Source organism: Cucumis melo, chromosome 1 (assembly GCF_025177605.1).
Source record: "Cucumis melo cultivar AY chromosome 1, USDA_Cmelo_AY_1.0, whole genome shotgun sequence".
NCBI lineage: Eukaryota > Viridiplantae > Streptophyta > Magnoliopsida > Cucurbitales > Cucurbitaceae > Cucumis > Cucumis melo.
The window spans coordinates 35,814,077-35,825,503 of record NC_066857.1 but is presented as its reverse complement, the minus strand read 5'-3'; the positions used below and the strand labels follow the sequence as shown (position 1 = coordinate 35,825,503).

Sequence of the window (11,427 nt, the reverse complement as noted above, 5' to 3'; positions counted from 1 at the left end):
CAGCGGTCTTAGACGAGTTAGCCCTCTCCTGTAAACTGAGATCCACTGCCAGGCGCATTGCATCGGCATGAGTAGCCGGTCGGAAGGCTCGAACCAAACCCTGAATGTCCAGTCGGAGGCCTCTAACAAACTTATCAGCTCTGGCCGCCTCGGTCGCTATCATTTCGGGAGCGAAGCAGGATAACATGTCAAACTCCGCATCATACTGCTCCACTGTCATGTCACCCTGCTCTAAGTTCAGGAACTCCTGCCGCTTGGCATCTCTCAAACTAGCAGAGAAGAATTTCGCATAGAAACACTCCTTGAACTGTTGCCACGTGATTTGGCTCACATCACCACCTAGCATTCTCTCTGTAGTCTCCCACCATGCAGTACCTCTGTCTGTCAACATGAAAACAGCACACTAAACTTTTTGATCCTCAGGGCACTTCATGTATCGGAATATGGTCTCCAAAGACGATAACCACAGCTGAGCCCTGGTGGGGTCCTCCAAAGACCCATCGAACGTCGTGGGATTATACTTCCTGAAATCCCTCAGGTGCTTAGCCTCTGCTGACAACTGATCCGGCACAACCTGGGGCACAACTGGTACTGGAGCCGGAGCTGGAGCAGGAGCTGGTGCTGGAGCTGGCGGGGCAGGCTGCTGCTGCTCCCGCATCTGCATAATCAAATCCCTAAACCTCTGCTCCATGGCAGCTAGATCCGCATGAGTAATTGGCGCAGCCGGGTCAGTGGCTTGGGCTACAGGCTGCACACCTCAGGTTGAACACGTCCTGCTCCCCTTCCTCGGCCTCCTCGGCCACCCCTACATGCACCTCTCCTTGGCGGCATTCCCTAACAACCACCAATGATCCCTTTAGTCATAAATGGTAATTAACTTTGCAGTTTAACTTAGGTAAGGTAATGCATATAGAGTTATACATATAATTTCATGAGAGCGTACTTGACGAGTGGCAAGGATCGTTTTAGCCATAAGGACACAAAACACAGACTCACATTATAAGTCAGTTTACAGAACCTAAAACTTAGGCTCTGATACCAACCGTAACGACCCAACTTTCCGGACTAAGCTGAGGTCACTACTCAGTACTAAGACTCGACCACACAAAACAAAATTCATAACGGACCGGTTACGATTTCTTAAAACGTTAGAAATATTACAAAAAAAACAGTATCGGGCCCTATTTTAAATCACAGTCACAAAAGTTTCAAATAAAAACTCAGGTCATCAACTCAAAATCACAAAACCAAATATTCTAACAAAATACATCGGCGGAAGCAATAAGAAAATCAGACGCGTCCATATGGCCTTCACGCATCCTTCCTGCCTCTCGTCGGTCTGCCCCTAGCTGTGCCCTTACCTGAAAAGTTTAAGAAGAGAAAAGGGTGAGTATAAACATACCCAGTAAGGGACCCACTACTGGGCCCGTTAGGGAACAACTGTTAACTTCCTATTCAGGGGTACCCTACATAACAGTCTAGTGGTTCCGTAGAACGCACATATCAGTCTCGTGATCCCGAAGGATACACCTATCAGTCTAGTGATCCCGAAAGATGCACATATCAGTCTAGTGCTCCCGAAGGATGCACATATCAGTCTAGTGCTCCCGAAGGATGAACGTATCAGTCTAGTGCTCCCGCAGGATGCACATATCCGTAAGGTACACTACCCCATAGATGAAGCTAACCGTTACCCCTCAGTCCATACTAACCGTCTACCACAGTCATACCACATCAACACTCATATTACACTTTCGCCATAGGCTTTGCCAGTCAGATAGTATAGGTTTAAACAACTACACCCTCAGTTGCTATACGCGTTTCCAATTTGCACACCATTATGGTAACCCCTAGACCCAATCAACTAATCAATCAAAATCGGACTCGCTGTCCTTCCCGTCCAAACTCCATGATCAGTGTCCAGACCCATGACTACCACGTACCTAACCGTAACTTCAAGGTCCATCGACATACAATTTCAATCTACAACGTAGCCCATTAACATAACCACCCTATACCGAACATCCAGCATCGGGGTCTACTAGCAAGTAACTCCTTATACCCGATAGCACACAAGCTACAACTAGCGGTCACGTTACCTTTACATCAGACAAGAGTAATAATAACAATGCTTAAAAGTCAAGCACACATATATTTATTCGGTACAGTTACTAACGTGTAATCCCCTGTGGACTACTACGTTTCCAGCCTCGCTCCGAGGTCCAGTAGTAGGAAAACCCTTACCTGAAACTTGGTTATGCCCCTCGATCGAGTCCACGCTCAACGGATCCACCTAAACGAAAATACGAAGGTTTTAATCGATGATACTAGTAGAAGTCATTTTAAATGGTCATAAGCAACATCCGTTGACTTACCCAAGGAAAGGAAAGCTATCTCCAAACAAGCCTGCCGCGGAACCCGAGAACTTAAACGTCAACTCCTTAATACCTTCAAGGGAGAAAAGGTGGGATCAAATCTTATTCCAATATTCAAATTCGAATCGGACGTAGCAACATTAGGAAGTTCATCAAAATAATCCTTACCAAAGACTCACCGTGACCCGAAGTGGAGGGAGGAAGGCTTAGGTGGCTCGGTGAACAGGGAGCTCGGCTTGGTTGGAGGTGTTCGGCTCGGCTAGGCTTGGCTCGTGGCTTGGGTTGGCCTGCTCGCGGCTTGGCTCGGCTTGGATCAGTTTACGGCTCGGCTCGGCTCGGTCCTCGGCTCGACTTGGCTCGGCTCGGCTCACGGCTCAGCTCGCGGCTCGGCTCAATTCGGCTCGCGGCTCGGCTCAACTCGGATTCGTGGCTCGAGTCGGCTTCACTTCGCGGCTCGGTGTATTCCTTCCTCCTTTCGGCAACGACGGCGCTCCCCTCGGTGTTCTGTTTGCATCGGGAACACGAGATGAGAAGGGAGAGGCCGCCGGCGGTGGCAGAAACGAAGAGAGAGAGAAACGTCGGCTGTAGATGGACGACAGACGGCGCAACGCGCGGATGGTGGCTGCGGCGAACAACCGGTGAAGCTAAGAACGCCGACGGAGATGAAGACGGGGACAGAGGACGGAGATGGAGAGGATGGGGACGCGCGCGAACGGAAGGAAAAAGAAAAGAAAACAGCGGCGGCGGACGATGAAGGAAGAAGAAGAAGAAGGAGAAATCGAAAGAGAAGGGAGGGGCGGCGGCGCAAGGAAGAGAAAACGAAAATGGATGAAAAGGGGGGGGGGCGTGTCTCGCGCGCGCCTTAGGGTTTATTTTTTTAAAAAAAATTATTATATATATATATATATATATATATATATTAACTTATAATAATTATAAATAATAATAATAATAATAATAATACTAATAATAATAATAAAAACTAACATTAATATTAAATTATATATAAAGATTAAAATAAATAATAATAATAATAATAATAATATAATTAATATTATATTATTATTATATAAATTTACAAATATTAATTTAGAAATTTCAGAATTTACTCAAAAATTTAAAATTTCCGAAAAATTTTACGCAAAACGATAAAAGTTTACCTCAAAAATTCGGGGCGTTACACGTTGATTGTGAGTTCGACATACAAATTTTGTATATGAATACTACTCTAATTGAATGTTAGTCATGACAAGGATCATCTCTAATGACACTTCATGCTCAATAGCAAACATTGTCTTCCTCTATGAATTATTTTCATTACAACATGTTTGCCAGCAGTACTACTGCTTAAAATTTAAAAGAAATATCAAAAAACACATTAACCTAAAACTTTTTTTTTTTTTTTGGAACAAAAGAGAAGATGATGTGAATTAGCTGTAGGTGGACCAGAATATCACAACTAAAATGTGACATTCATAGATATGTATAATCAAAAGAGCCATGTGAAAGGAACAATATTATAGAAGCCGGAAGAAGAAAAGAACCAAACAAGAGGTTACTTATATGTAATAGTTGTAACGCCCCAGTAGATTAGAGTTCCATTGTTCATATCAAGAGTATTTTTTTTTATTTTTAAAAGTGGTTATGGAATGAGATTATTTTGACTTACACTTAATTAAGGTTAAAATTTTCCTTGGTTGGTTATTTTAATTGTTGAGGTTTAAGGGTGAAATAAATTAATTAATTGTGAAGCAACAAATTAATTAATGCCTTGGAAAGGGTCAAAGGTGGCTTTAATGAAGAGAGAGAGAGGAGAGTTGCCATTGGATTAAAGTAGAAAAGAAATTAATAATAAAAGAAGAAAAGAAAGTAATTTTGTGTGGGTTTTATTTTATCTTTTTTTTATTCTTTTATTCTTTTAAAAATGGGGCATTGGGAGGCGTGAAACTCATCACCTTCCCAAGAAAACCCTAACCCCAAGTTGCTCCCACCATAGCCGCCGCCGTCGAACGACCAACGCACGCCATCGAGCCGACGCCACCCTCCCAGCCGCGCCGGAGAACTTAAACCGAGTCGAGCCACCGCACGCCCAGGAACAGCAACGCACGCCGCGCCGTGTCTGCCAGCCGAAACTCGTCGCGCCGCTTTGATCCGAGGCAGAGCAGCCAAGCCGAGCCGCGTCGCGTCGCTCCAATCAGGCGCTGAGGAGCCGCAGCCGATCCGTCAGCCAGCCGTGCCGCATAGCCGACGTTCGCATGTCCAGCCACGTCGCGCCGCTTTGATCCGACGCAGCGCAGCCGGAACGTCCGTCTGAAGCCGTCGCGCCGTCACGCCGTCCAAAACCCAGAACCCAGCGCCTCGCGCGCAAAGATCCGACCCGGCCGAAACCACGCTCCGCGACCCGATCCAACGCGTGCCTCCGACCCGAAGCCCGGCCCGCGTCGCGTACACCCGTGAGCCGAGCAGCGCCCGCGTGCGAGCCGCACGTGCGTAGCCTCTGCACTGAGCCGAGCCGAGCCGCGTCTGTCTGCACCACGAGCCGCGCCTGTCTGCGCCGCGAGCCGAGCCAGTCTTCAACCTCCAAGCCGAGCCGATCCCTGTCCTTTTTCCAGCCAAGCCGCCAAGACTAATTTGGCTCCTTCCACCTAATTTTTGGTAATTAAATTAATTATTTTAGCATTACCCAGTAAGATTCAATGTTTTGGGCACTAAATAATTTAATTTGGAATTAAATTAGATAATTTCCTTAAGGGACGTCTTGGACCAAGTAACCGCTGCAGCGTGAGATTTCTTCAGTAGGGGCTCAACCATTGCAACCTCTTTCTAGGGTAAGTCATTTCAACTGAGTTTTGAACCGTTAGTCGTTGGTGACCTAATTACGAATTTTGGCGTATTAAACAGTTAGGACCTCGTCGCTTGGAAAGCATACTTGCCTCGCAGTTAGGACTCGTCAAGTAAATCTCCAGGTAAGAGATTTCTACTACTAGCTCCACGTTTAGAGTTATGAGGTCACCTCCAATGGTGCATGTTGAGGGCTAGACTGTACGATGCATAAAATTTATGATAGTATGATGCCATTGATGATACAATTATATTATAACATGATGTTGTGATGTCGAGAACCGCTATGGCTGTACGATGGATGTTGAGATGGAGAGTGAAATGATGATTAATCTGTTATAATTATATGATGATGCCATGTGTATTTATGCTGTGATTAGGGTACCTGTTAGCTTAACCTATTAGGGTCGTACCTGCATGGGTGTCCTTCGGGATCACCACCTATTTAGGAATGTGTGGTCCGACGGGACACCAGTCTAACATGTATATAGATATGACTCAAGTGACTCGACGGGGTCCTCGCATCCCGATTGTCCTAGGTGTCCCCCGGGACACCGAAGGCCAGAGTTACGTTCCTACGGGAGCGCATGATTGCACGTGTTCGGGAACGTGCCAGAGATTGGGTACCAGTTACAGGACTCTTATAGGAAGCTAACAGGCACCTAGTGGGACTAGTAGTGGGTCCCTTACTGAGTATTTTATACTCACTCTCTTCATGTCATGTTTTCAGGTAGAGGACGAGGCAAGGGCAAAGGCAAGCTGGCGAGCGACCCGAAGTGACCGTGTCGAGCCTTAGGGACTTTTTGTTTCCGCTTATTCTTGTTTTGACTTTGGAACCTGAGTTTGAGTATTTTTCACTATTTACCATTTTATTAGTAGATAGGGCCCGAGTAGAACTTTAGAACGAAATTTCATCTTTGCATATTATTTTATTGGATTTTCATAAATAAATTTCTCAAACCTTATGCGTTTTTGCTAAATTGTATGACTTAAACCACTTGTTCTACATTTAGTAATGACTTCGGCTCAGTATAAGGAGTTGGGTCGTTACAATAGCATTTAGATTGAGACGTCAAAAGTCCAAAAACTTAAACGATTAAAATATATATTAGCTTCATCCAAAAATGTACAAGAATAAAATAGGTAATACAAGAGTACTAGAAATTAGCTCACTCAGGTTTTCTGGGGTGGAAACATTGCTGCAAAGAGAAAAGACACAACCAAGTTTACAAAATTTATGAAGATCAACCGCATGGTTGGTATCCGTAGGGGAATCCTTAAATGTAGATGTGGATTCTGCACCAAGTATGCTAAGAATAATCAAAAAAATTACAACTGATTTCATTTTTTTCTTAATTTCAATTTTCTTGTGGTTCAAAATTATGTATCGTTGAGCACTTGGTTCTATAGAAAATAAGATTGAAAAACCCTCTATATATATATAGAAAAAAAAACTCTTGGTTTAAACAACGACCCTACAAATCGGATTGAGGAAGAAACGGTATTCATGACGATACTATCGGAAAACGAACGTATTACGATGACACGCTGCCACGCTTCCCTTCACCTCAAGTTTTTGGACAAATGTAATTTCCGCTTGTGGCTAAATCCACCTTACACGTTAAAACCCTACAAATGTGGACGATCCATTTGTAGTTTACCAATTTGCTATTTTGAAAATTTACTTCAACATGCCCTTATATTATGTTTGACACTCCCAACGGATTTTTTAGTTCTAAATATAACAAATAGACACACACATATATATAGTGCTACATCAATGATAGACCTAGACCATATCAATTAATAAGATCATAGTATCATTTGTTACATTTATAATTATTTTTCTTCAAAATATTACAACACGCTTAAGTTATTAAACCTAGAAGTGATCTCTATTCCAATTGTTTATTTATTTATTTTTCAGGATCATAACATATTTCTTCACCTAATTAGCTGAGTTATCAATCGACATAAAGAATTTTATTAGTATAAAACATATAGGTCAACTGACATGTGATATGTGTTAGCGATCATGAGGCTTACGATTTGAATCACTATATCCGCATCATATTTCTCTCCAATTACTAATTTAATATTAAATCAATTAGTATAAAAATAGAAAGTTGATGTCACAATTAGTATAAAAAGATATTATATTCGGACAAGGACTCGTGAACTCAAATAGACTACATAGTTTGGAGTAAGTTGAGAATCACCCACATTGAAAAGATAAAGAAAGGTGTCACAACTTTTGTTGAAGAAATCGACGACGAACTATAGAATTACCAAAAACGTATGGAGAAATCGACACATTTGATATACGTAGTTTACGAACGAAGTGTTAGCTACATTTACGAGATAGAGAGAAAATCTATTATTAGAGAGAATGTTTTCTTAATACAAACGGTGCAAATGTTCTTTGTTGTTTGTAGCACCACATGACAAATTAAATTCAAGGCATTTCAACCATTTTTATTAGTTACAATTACCTTTCTTTCATTATTCAATTGATGTACGAAATGAAAAGTCAGTTCTTGTACTTATGATCTAATATTATGATTAAGTTAGAAATCAAGTACTTAACCCTTTCAACGTTTGATTTTTGTAATACATTTTTCATTTTACTATAATTAATAATATTCACTCTTTTATATGAAATATGTTGGGTCATAAACAATAAAACAAATATTTTAGTACTTTAATAATTTATTGTTTTTGCACTTCATTTTTCCATCCATTTTAATATTTCATTTTAGAAAGAGTATCTCATAGCTTTTTTAAAGAAAACATTTTAAAAATTCAGAGTTAAAATAATTGGAACAAGGAATAAAGTTATTTAAAAAAAAAAAAACTAAGAATCAAAAGCCATGCATAATCCTTCGTGAGTATTATTACTATTATTATTATTATTATTATTTCCTTTTCTCTTTGGGTGAAGGACACCCTAAAACCTATAATTACTTGAAGGATATGTTTTTCTTTGAAATATGTGAAGATTTGAATGGATACAGATGATTTAAAAATATATGGTTTTTCCTTATCAATAAAAAAACATAAAAAATTATAGCTCCCTTAATTCTTTCCTCTTCATTTTTTTCTCATTTATATACAATTACTCACACGCTACAGTATTCTATTAAGTAATCTTGTTGATACACGTTGCATTCAAGAGATGCTAAATAACTTTTTTTGTTTAGGAAGACAAATCGTTCATGACCCATCGAGACCAAAGAAGAAACATAAAGTTAACTATCGAAATAACCTGTGAATTTTTTTTTTTTTGATTAAAATGAATTATTTCTATCGTTCCCTTATTTTCTAATCATTCAAATTAATTATTTTCACACTTTCCCGGTTCATCTATAATATCTTCTAAAAAAAAATGAAATTAAAATAGTTCATTTTTGTTAACAATAAATGGAGGGGGAATTGAAACTCAACTTTTTAAATTGAAAATAGAAATAAAACAAACTTTAGAGGTATCATTTTGATTGTTATATAGCTTTGTAGGTTTCGAGAACTTTTTAGGATTATTTTTTAAGAGAAATTAGTGAGCTAGGAGTAATGAGAGGGTGTTATGGGGTGTCCACCTAGTGAAAATGCTCGATGCATCCAACTGACCCATCCTATCTTTTAAAACCAAAACACTTATTTCAAATTAAGATTAATTTTTAGTTTAACAATTATAAGGTGGACCGAGATTAGATCGTCAACCTTCAAACGGATAATTGGTGCCTTAGAAATATTTTCAAATCAACGAAATAAAATTTGTTTGTGAGATTATTAACCTTTATTCACCAATTCAACCACAAACACACACACACACACACACAATCTATAGTAAAGCAAAAATTCTGGCAAAACACACTTAATTCTCGTATAGCATTAAAAGAGAGAAAGGGCTCCTTTTTACCCATTGCTCATAATTAACGACATGCAAAAACTTGAAACTTTATTTATATCAAAACAAAACATATGCTTAAATATGAAATAATAATCTTTTTAAACCAATGGTTTTAATTTTCATCACTTGATTTTTGTTTATTCATATATAGTATATCTTGGAAAGCCAATCCTCGTTCCCTTCTCCTCTCAGTATACTTCATCTTCTTTTCTTTAGCATCAGTTCTTCTTACACGTTTGATCACACCCATTCACACAACTTTCTACTTTGTCCGCATCTGTCAGGTTTAGAAAGAAAAAGAAACAATTAAAGAAAACATAATAGTCCATCAAAACTAGAGAAAGTTATTAAAGAAACGGACCAAATTTTAGTATGAATACTACTACAAATCTCTCGTTGATTGTGAGTTCGAGATACAAATTTTGTATATGAATACTACTCTAATTGAATGTTAGTCATGACAAGGATCATCTCTAATGACATTTCATGCTCAATAGCAAACATTGTCTTCCTCTATGAATTATTTTCATTACAACATGTTTGCCAGCAGTACTACTGCTTAAAATTTAAAAGAAATATCAAAAAACACATTAACCTAAAACTCTTTTTTTTTTTTTTTGGAACAAAAGAGAAGATGATGTGAATTAGCTGTAGGTGGACCAGAATATCACAACTAGAATGTGACATTCATAGATAAGTATAATCAAAAGAGCCATGTGAAAGGAACAATATTATAGAAGCCGGAAGAAGAAAAGAACCAAACAAGAGGTTACTTATATGTAATAGCATTTAGATTGAGACGTCAAAAGTCCAAAAACTTAAACGATTAAAATATATATTAGCTTCATCCAAAAATGTACAAGAATAAAATAGGTAATACAAGAGTACTAGAAATTAGCTCACTCAGGTTTTCTGGGGTGGAAACATTGCTGCAAAGAGAAAAGACACAACCAAGTTTACAAAATTTATGAAGATCAACCGCATGGTTGGTATCCGTAGGGGAATCCTTAAATGTAGATGTGGATTCTGCACCAAGTATGCTAAGAATAATCAAAAAAATTACAACTGATTTCATTTTTTTCTTAATTTCAATTTTCTTGTGGTTCAAAATTATGTATCGTTGAGCACTTGGTTCTATAGAAAATAAGATTGAAAAACCCTCTATATATATATAGAAAAAAAAACTCTTGGTTTAAACAACGACCCTACAAATCGGATTGAGGAAGAAACGGTATTCATGACGATACTATCGGAAAACGAACGTATTACGATGACACGCTGCCACGCTTCCCTTCACCTCAAGTTTTTGGACAAATGTAATTTCCGCTTGTGGCTAAATCCACCTTACACGTTAAAACCCTACAAATGTGGACGATCCATTTGTAGTTTACCAATTTGCTATTTTGAAAATTTACTTCAACATGCCCTTATATTATGTTTGACACTCCCAACGGATTTTTTAGTTCTAAATATAACAAATAGACACACACATATATATAGTGCTACATCAATGATAGACCTAGACCATATCAATTAATAAGATCATAGTATCATTTGTTACATTTATAATTATTTTTCTTCAAAATATTACAACACGCTTAAGTTATTAAACCTAGAAGTGATCTCTATTCCAATTGTTTATTTATTTATTTTTCAGGATCATAACATATTTCTTCACCTAATTAGCTGAGTTATCAATCGACATAAAGAATTTTATTAGTATAAAACATATAGGTCAACTGACATGTGATATGTGTTAGCGATCATGAGGCTTACGATTTGAATCACTATATCCGCATCATATTTCTCTCCAATTACTAATTTAATATTAAATCAATTAGTATAAAAATAGAAAGTTGATGTCACAATTAGTATAAAAAGATATTATATTCGGACAAGGACTCGTGAACTCAAATAGACTACATAGTTTGGAGTAAGTTGAGAATCACCCACATTGAAAAGATAAAGAAAGATGTCACAACTTTTGTTGAAGAAATCGACGACGAACTATAGAATTACCAAAAACGTATGGAGAAATCGACACATTTGATATACGTAGTTTACGAACGAAGTGTTAGCTACATTTACGAGATAGAGAGAAAATCTATTATTAGAGAGAATGTTTTCTTAATACAAACGGTGCAAATGTTCTTTGTTGTTTGTAGCACCACATGACAAATTAAATTCAAGGCATTTCAACCATTTTTATTAGTTACAATTACCTTTCTTTCATTATTCAATTGATGTACGAAATGAAAAGTCAGTTCTTGTACTTATGATCTAATATTATGATTAAGTTAGAAA

The 11,427-nt window shown here is 38.4% G+C and overlaps 1 long non-coding RNA gene across 1 annotated transcript; it reads right to left on the bottom strand.

Moving 5' to 3' along the window:
* Window positions 1-9,071: 9,071 nt before the first annotated feature.
* LOC127151386 (uncharacterized) lies at window positions 9,072-10,259 on the bottom strand. The gene is made up of 2 exons (XR_007824309.1): window positions 10,027-10,259; window positions 9,072-9,400 (listed from the first exon to the last, which is right to left on the bottom strand). It is a non-coding gene; the product is annotated as an uncharacterized LOC127151386 (long non-coding RNA).
* Between the last annotated feature and the right edge of the window lie 1,168 nt (window positions 10,260-11,427).